The 6,860-nt window shown below is 36.6% G+C and overlaps 1 long non-coding RNA gene across 1 annotated transcript; it reads left to right on the top strand.

Annotated features, from left to right (window-relative positions):
- The first annotated feature begins 4,995 nt into the window (after nucleotides 1–4,995).
- LOC141428737 (uncharacterized) lies at nucleotides 4,996–6,439 on the top strand. Its single transcript, XR_012451460.1, has 3 exons — nucleotides 4,996–5,267; nucleotides 5,641–5,697; nucleotides 6,334–6,439. It is a non-coding gene; the product is annotated as an uncharacterized lncRNA (long non-coding RNA).
- Nucleotides 6,440–6,860: the final 421 nt, after the last annotated feature.

The raw sequence follows: 6,860 nt of genomic DNA, 5'->3' as shown, positions 1-6,860 counted from the left end.
TTGTTTAAAAAATTGATAGACCACTTATTTGGCTGATGGTACAGCAAAGCAACCAGAGCTCATCTCCAGAGTAAAAATCAACACAAAGGTTTAAAATGTGGCAGCGTCTAGAGTACATGGATATAGATAGATACACAAGAATCTTGTGACAAGATAATATTTATATTCCTCTTATACTATATATTTATCGATTGCCTCCTTTACCTACTATAACTAAATTGCGCTCAAATTCTGCGCTTTTATTCTGCCATTTTTACTCGTCCAACTTTTTATTCCATCCCAAATACCCCCGCGACCGACGCACTTCAAATTCATCATGTCAAACAATTTACTTCGTATTCTTGAGGTTTCTTACAAAAACACGCTTCCGAAGTTTTAACAACAAAACGCAAAGAATGTGCACAAAGTTAACGGAAATTTAATAAATTCAGGAACCATTCTTAACAACCTCTAGTAATTATTAAAACTGCGGACTGCAAATCGTTTATGTCGGGAGCAATAGTACATTACTGTAGAGGCCGGGAAGTAGGGGGTTGCCGGCCAAGCAGATATAGACGGCCGAGCCTACCGAGGCCAGATAGAGATGCGAGACCGGCAACCCCACGTTCCAGCCGAGGCTTGTATAATGCTTTTCTCAAACATGACATGAAATAAATAAAAAAAAACAAGAAACCAAGCATGGCGGGACGCTAGTCTGGAAGCCCTACTTCCCGGCATCTACAGTAATGCACTATTACCTTTTTATTTGATCCCAGCCTTACGGCTCACTGCTGGGCGCAGTCCTCTCAGAATAAAAGGAGTTGAGCCGAAGTTTCCACGTGGCCCAGTGCGGTTTGGGTCTGAGAATTGTTTCAACAACAACAACTGCTGCGGCAGTTTGCTGATTTGGGACCATATTTTTGTGATTAGCGCATTTTTTTCTGTTTTGTCACGATTAATTTATTTTACCTTTTTAATGAAAAATGATTTTTTATGATATGGCTTGAGAGGCCATAGGGTAAACCACTTGGCCACCATGGCTCTGGTTAATTTATTATCGGCATCGAAATTTATCCAATGTACTTAAAAGCGAAATTTAGTGCTCCATTATTATTCAACATGTTCCGATATTTACGTCCGAAAATTTATTACCTTGTGACAGTATTAAAATTCAACGTACAAATAGACTGACGTCCAACTGAAAATACCAGGACGTCGCAAGATCTTCATAAAATTACTAAAGTAGATAAAGAAAAATAAGTTCCTATTTTTCCGCAACACAATCAAAGAAATACGCAGATAAGAATAAAGTTTATAATGATGATTGGAAGAAATCTGTTTAATGGTAATTATTTGCTGTCCTAGGGACATTTTCGTTACTTTGTTATTTTTTCGAATATATATATATATTTCTCTTGTTCTGAGAGGAGGTCTGTGCCCAGCAGTGGGACGTATATAGGCTGGGATGATGATGGTGATGATGATGATTATGTTAATATAATAGGTACAGCCAATTCTGCATGCAAGCTTGCGAGAACCATAATTTCACGGGGTTTAAAATCGTTTTTAAGACGTACAGACTTGCCTTTTCAGGGCACCGTGCCTTAAAGGATCATTTCATTTTTAGCTCGTCTGTCAAGATAAATAATTTTAGTGAAAATGAATTAATAACGACACATTATGTGTATGTTAATTTATAATGAAATAAAAAATGTTTTTTTTTAAATAAAACATAATTAATTATATTTGATTAGGACCTTTACCAGCTATTCTTAAAAATTCGTGTTTATAACAAAAATACTTACTCGCTGTAGATACAGATACTTGTCGTGTAAGAGATTCAACAACCACCCCCCAGTCTAAGACGAAGCTTCGAAATTACGACCGTGTTGTCTTTCGTTTAATTACAAAAAACTGTAATTACGCACTCAACTGAAGTTAGGGCCTGGCGACGTTTAAATTAGGGCATATTTACCTAGTGTCAAGTATAACAAAAATGAAGACAAAATTATGTCTTAGAGCCCTTGTGAGTTTGATAAATTCGGCCAAAATTTTACTAAGTGCGAATAGGAGTTTGTGAACGATGATTCTCGATTATTTCCCCATGCTTGGCTTTGGCTTTATTGCTTCTTGCCTTAATTTCATAATTTTATATTAATGGGAAGTACCTCAGTATGAATAATTTTACTCTTAATTTCTACAGTTTTTGTATAAAAACACATCAAAAAGGTTCTTTCTTTTGATTGCGTAAACTCTTATTCTATACGGTCGCAAGAAACCATTCATATTCAGTTATTCAGTGAACTTATTCATGAACAGTTTTTGTTCAAAATATGTTTTTAATTCAGTGATTGACTTTTTTGCTCATTGTACTTGTATTGTCATATACATAATACATCATATTCAACCAAGTTTTAAGTCGATGCCATTAACCGTTGAAAGAGTTCGTCCTGCGGAGACGATCTTGGGCTGTACACCACAATTTCACTGCCATGTTATTGTATGTAATCGAATTTACACGACTATACTTATACTTATGTCTACTTATGTGTACCTACTATACTTATGTCGTATGACGTATGAATAGTCTCATACGAATCATTCATCGTAAAGTATAAAACGTGTAGGGGAGACCAAGAAGAGTTGTGACAGAGTAGAGTAGTGACAAAATTTATATTTAGTTTGAAAATTTATTACCTGCTCATCATCAGAGCTTGCAACAGCACGCGTTTGAATAGTTCGAGACTTGAACTAAAAACGCGCACTATTTGCGAGCTCCTCTACTGTCACAACTCCCTCGGTCTCCCCAACCAACTTTTTAAAAATGGGTCCTTCATAATTATCCTTCGGGTTTCAACCGAAGACGATTATAATATTACAGTGCAGCTCGTGAGATGGTGCTATCTTCCTCACACATTTAGAGCTATAAAACTAAAAAAATAAAGCTTCATTTCCGGTTCCGCTCCCCACACTGCGCGCTAGCAACTCTGCGCCCGCGTCGTCTAGCCTCATTACGTGTTTTGTGTTATCGGAATCACACCTCCCGGTGCTCCATAAATGGGAAAGCTTATGCCAAGAGTTATTGGCTATGATAATATTAAGTGAAAAAAGTGCAGAAATCATTGGAAAAACCACGTTGTTCAAAATCATTAGAAAGTGACGACAGGTAATAGTTACAACACTAGATGGGAACGTGATCCTTATGATGCTAGCGAGTCAGGTAAAATAATCATTATTACTATTTGTATTAAAAACAGCACTAAAATTGTACTGGAATACAGCTGCGGACAGAAATTAGGTGATGATAAAATACACCTACCCGCATATTTTGACCGTCTGATCAGACCGATAAAATTATGATGTAATTATTAATATTTATACTACGTAACGTACGTCCCAAATTCAAATGAATATACTGATGATATTTATACTCTTCATTTAAATAGTGTTGAATCACGACACAAGTATCACAAACCTTTTATTTTTACATGACTTGAATATTGTTAAAGATTAACTAAAGTCCTACCTACATTTCACTCTAATAATGTCTCGGTCTTGGTACTGTAAATGCATATATTGCTTCACTTTAAGAGTGTTGAGACTCTGTTAATATTCCTTAATTGTACATATCGGCAATCCACTTTAATACGTAGTATAAGAGTCCTGTTACTCCACGTACATCGTGTCGAGGACGCATGACATATAATATAATTATGTACGTACATACAATTCATTTTAATAGTGTACCTGTCAGCAGTGTCGATATCTTGTTACCCCGCTTTAATAGTGGTAGCCTTTTTGTTACTCCGCGTAAATCGCGTCGAAAACTCATAAATACATGACATGTACAATAATACTCCACTTTTATAGTGCGAGTCCTTGTTGCTCCGCGTAAATCGCGTCTGAGGAACCAAATAGAGGTACATAACATATTGGTACAACAATACTCCACTTTTATAGTGCGAGTCCTTGTTGCTCCGCGTAAATCGCGTCTGAGGAACCATATAGAGGTACATAACATATTGGTACAACAATACTCCACTTTTATAGTGTGTGTCTTTGTTGCTCCGCGTAAATCGCGTCTGAGGAACCATATAGAGGTACATAACATATTGGTACAACAATACTCCACTTTTATATTGTGTGTCTTTGTTGCTCCGCGTAAATCGCGTAGAGGAACCATATATACATAGCATATAGATACAACAATACTCCATTTTTATAGTGCGAGTCCTTGTTGCTCCGCGTAAATCGCATATATAACATGTGCAACAATACTCCAATACTGCACGTAAGTAAAGAGCGTAGATGATGTAAGTATGCTTAAACCTACTAATCAGGTCAATCATTTTAAGAATCTTCGTCTTAATAAATTATTATTGCATTATACAAGCCACCTACTGTAAAAACATCTCGAGGTGCTCTAAACTCTGGGGGGGCGCCGCCGCGCATACCAGCAACGACTGAGTGTCTGGCGCCCCTGCCGTCGACCGCCGTGGGACTACCGCGCCGAGCCGCCGCCGCCCGCCGGACCAGCGCCAAAAACGGAGGAGCCGCTGAGGAACGAGTCGCCACTGGACGAGAAGTCGCCGCAGGTAGCTGTAACCGGCCTCACTTTTACTTACTTTTACTTTTACGATGAGTGATGCAGATTCACAAACGATTAAGTTATCTTGGTTTTGGATCACAAAACAGAACTTTTAATACTCAACCCAAAGCTGAAATAATTGATATCTAAATAATATAATTCTAAATTAATTAATAATTAATAACAATAATTAATTGATATTCTATAATTAAAAACTGAATTTATCTTACCCTATAATTGGTACCAACTCTAGTTTCTGTCCTACCTAAATAGAATTGAATCCAGAAGGATACAAGGTGTATCAACCTAACACTCAATCATACACCTACTAGCCCGGGTCGGCAGCAAATACCCGGTCAGCAAGCAATCTCCACCGTCACCGGTCAGAGCGTTCTCGCTGACCTGCTGTGTGTGACGAGGAACCCGGATATTGATGATACATACCGGAGCATTAGTGAGTCTGTGGTCGCCCATGTGACGAAAAATTCGTCTTATCAATTCTCACAATGCTTAAGTCAAACACTGATTTACACTAAATTGACAAGAACTTAGAAATCTGTAGAGGATAATAAATATTTTATCATGGGTGACTATTGTACAACGCTTAAGCTATTTATAGCAAAACTAATCTTTAAATGTATGTAAACATATTTATAAAAATAAAAATGCAGAAACAGAGTACGACTTATGTGAAAGAAAGGTTTGTACTCACAAACATACTTAAACCAGCGCTTGAGCACTTAATTTAGGTATGTCTGATTTACTAGATATCTGAGAACTATTCATTTATTCATTGTAGACTATTTTGCCAACTTAATTACTACCAGCAATGAATTAAAGAAATTACCAGTATTAGCACAAAGTAAGACCTTACCGGTTACTGCCTTTTTCGCAACGTAACGTTTGGCAACCTGGTTCAGCTCGCAACTTTTCATTTTGCAAACTCTGTGTGTGTATATGCAATACCACAAACATGGTTTTATAGTGGTTTTATGTTATTTTATTTTTCTTTCAAACTAATAAAAAACTGATTAACAATCAAGACGCATTCATGCTTAGAAGTTGTTTTGCAGAATTCTTAGCGTTTCAAAGTTCCGCATGCTCCGCTGTCAGCTACGACTGGATGTACAGTAAGTTATAGTTTTTAGCACTGATGCTGTACTGAAAATAACAACTAACAAATGAATATCGATCATTATTTAAATTGATATTTGTATGGCGGCGAGATAACATAACCTCATGCTGCCCAATTCGTAAACCGAATTACTTACCACATACGCTTTCATGAAGCACCCAACACCCTTGGGTGTGGTGTGGTAATGCATGTGGGAACCAAAAAGCACCAACGGTAACCATACAGGGACTCATTTGTTTTTCTTGTCATATAAACACACTCGAGTCAACTAAGTACCGTGTTTTATGGCCTAAAATTTCGAGAGACTTAAAAGATGATGATGTTCTGTTAGTTAACAATTGATAACACCACTACTACATATATTACATTTACACCGAATTAATAACATAAATTATTAAAATTTAACGGATTATAGTGGTGTGAACATTAGAAACATTTTGGTTTGCGTCTTATAAGATATCTTGTGTGATATACAGTGACTGGTTCATATATACGCGAAACCTTAGTTATAACGCGAATGATAGAAAAATCATTTTAGACATCACGGAAACCTCTTAATGGTAAAATACCGCTTTTACCGGTCATCCATACTTTGTTTTTTGGACCTGTTAAATCTTTTTTCTCCTTACAGAAAATGCCACCTACCTACTTCCTGCGAGTCAGTCCTGGTGGCAATGGCAACCAAAGTATTAGGACATTGATAATCTAGATACCACAAGCGTCCTTAGATGTAGTAATGGCCCCTTTCGCAATTACAACTTTAAATGAACCCAGCCTTGTGGCACTTCTGTAAAAATTTAATTTAAATAGCTAACAAGTTCTTGTTTAACTTTAAAAATTGAATAAAGCGATAGCTTACAGCAGTTTAAACTCTCTTAGGTCTGCCTTGTAGATCTATAGATGTATCTACGAATATCACTCGATTTATGAAGAGTTTGGAGGTTTTTTCCTCCAAACCAGATGTAATACATCTATTGAACCAATATCAATATAATATCCGTACAAAAATGTGACCTTATCAAATTTGTTTTATAAAACCTTAGCTATTGCCGTGCTCTGCCGAAAGAATACAGGCAAATCGTTCAATCAAAATAGAAAATATATCAATACATAAAAACGATATTGTGATTAAAATAAGATATTTTATTAAAACCTTTA

The sequence above is a fragment of the Choristoneura fumiferana genome, chromosome 6 (assembly GCF_025370935.1).
Source record: "Choristoneura fumiferana chromosome 6, NRCan_CFum_1, whole genome shotgun sequence".
Taxonomy (NCBI): domain Eukaryota; kingdom Metazoa; phylum Arthropoda; class Insecta; order Lepidoptera; family Tortricidae; genus Choristoneura; species Choristoneura fumiferana.
The sequence above is the reverse complement of the archived record's forward strand: the minus strand, read 5'-3'. Positions and strand labels throughout refer to the sequence as shown.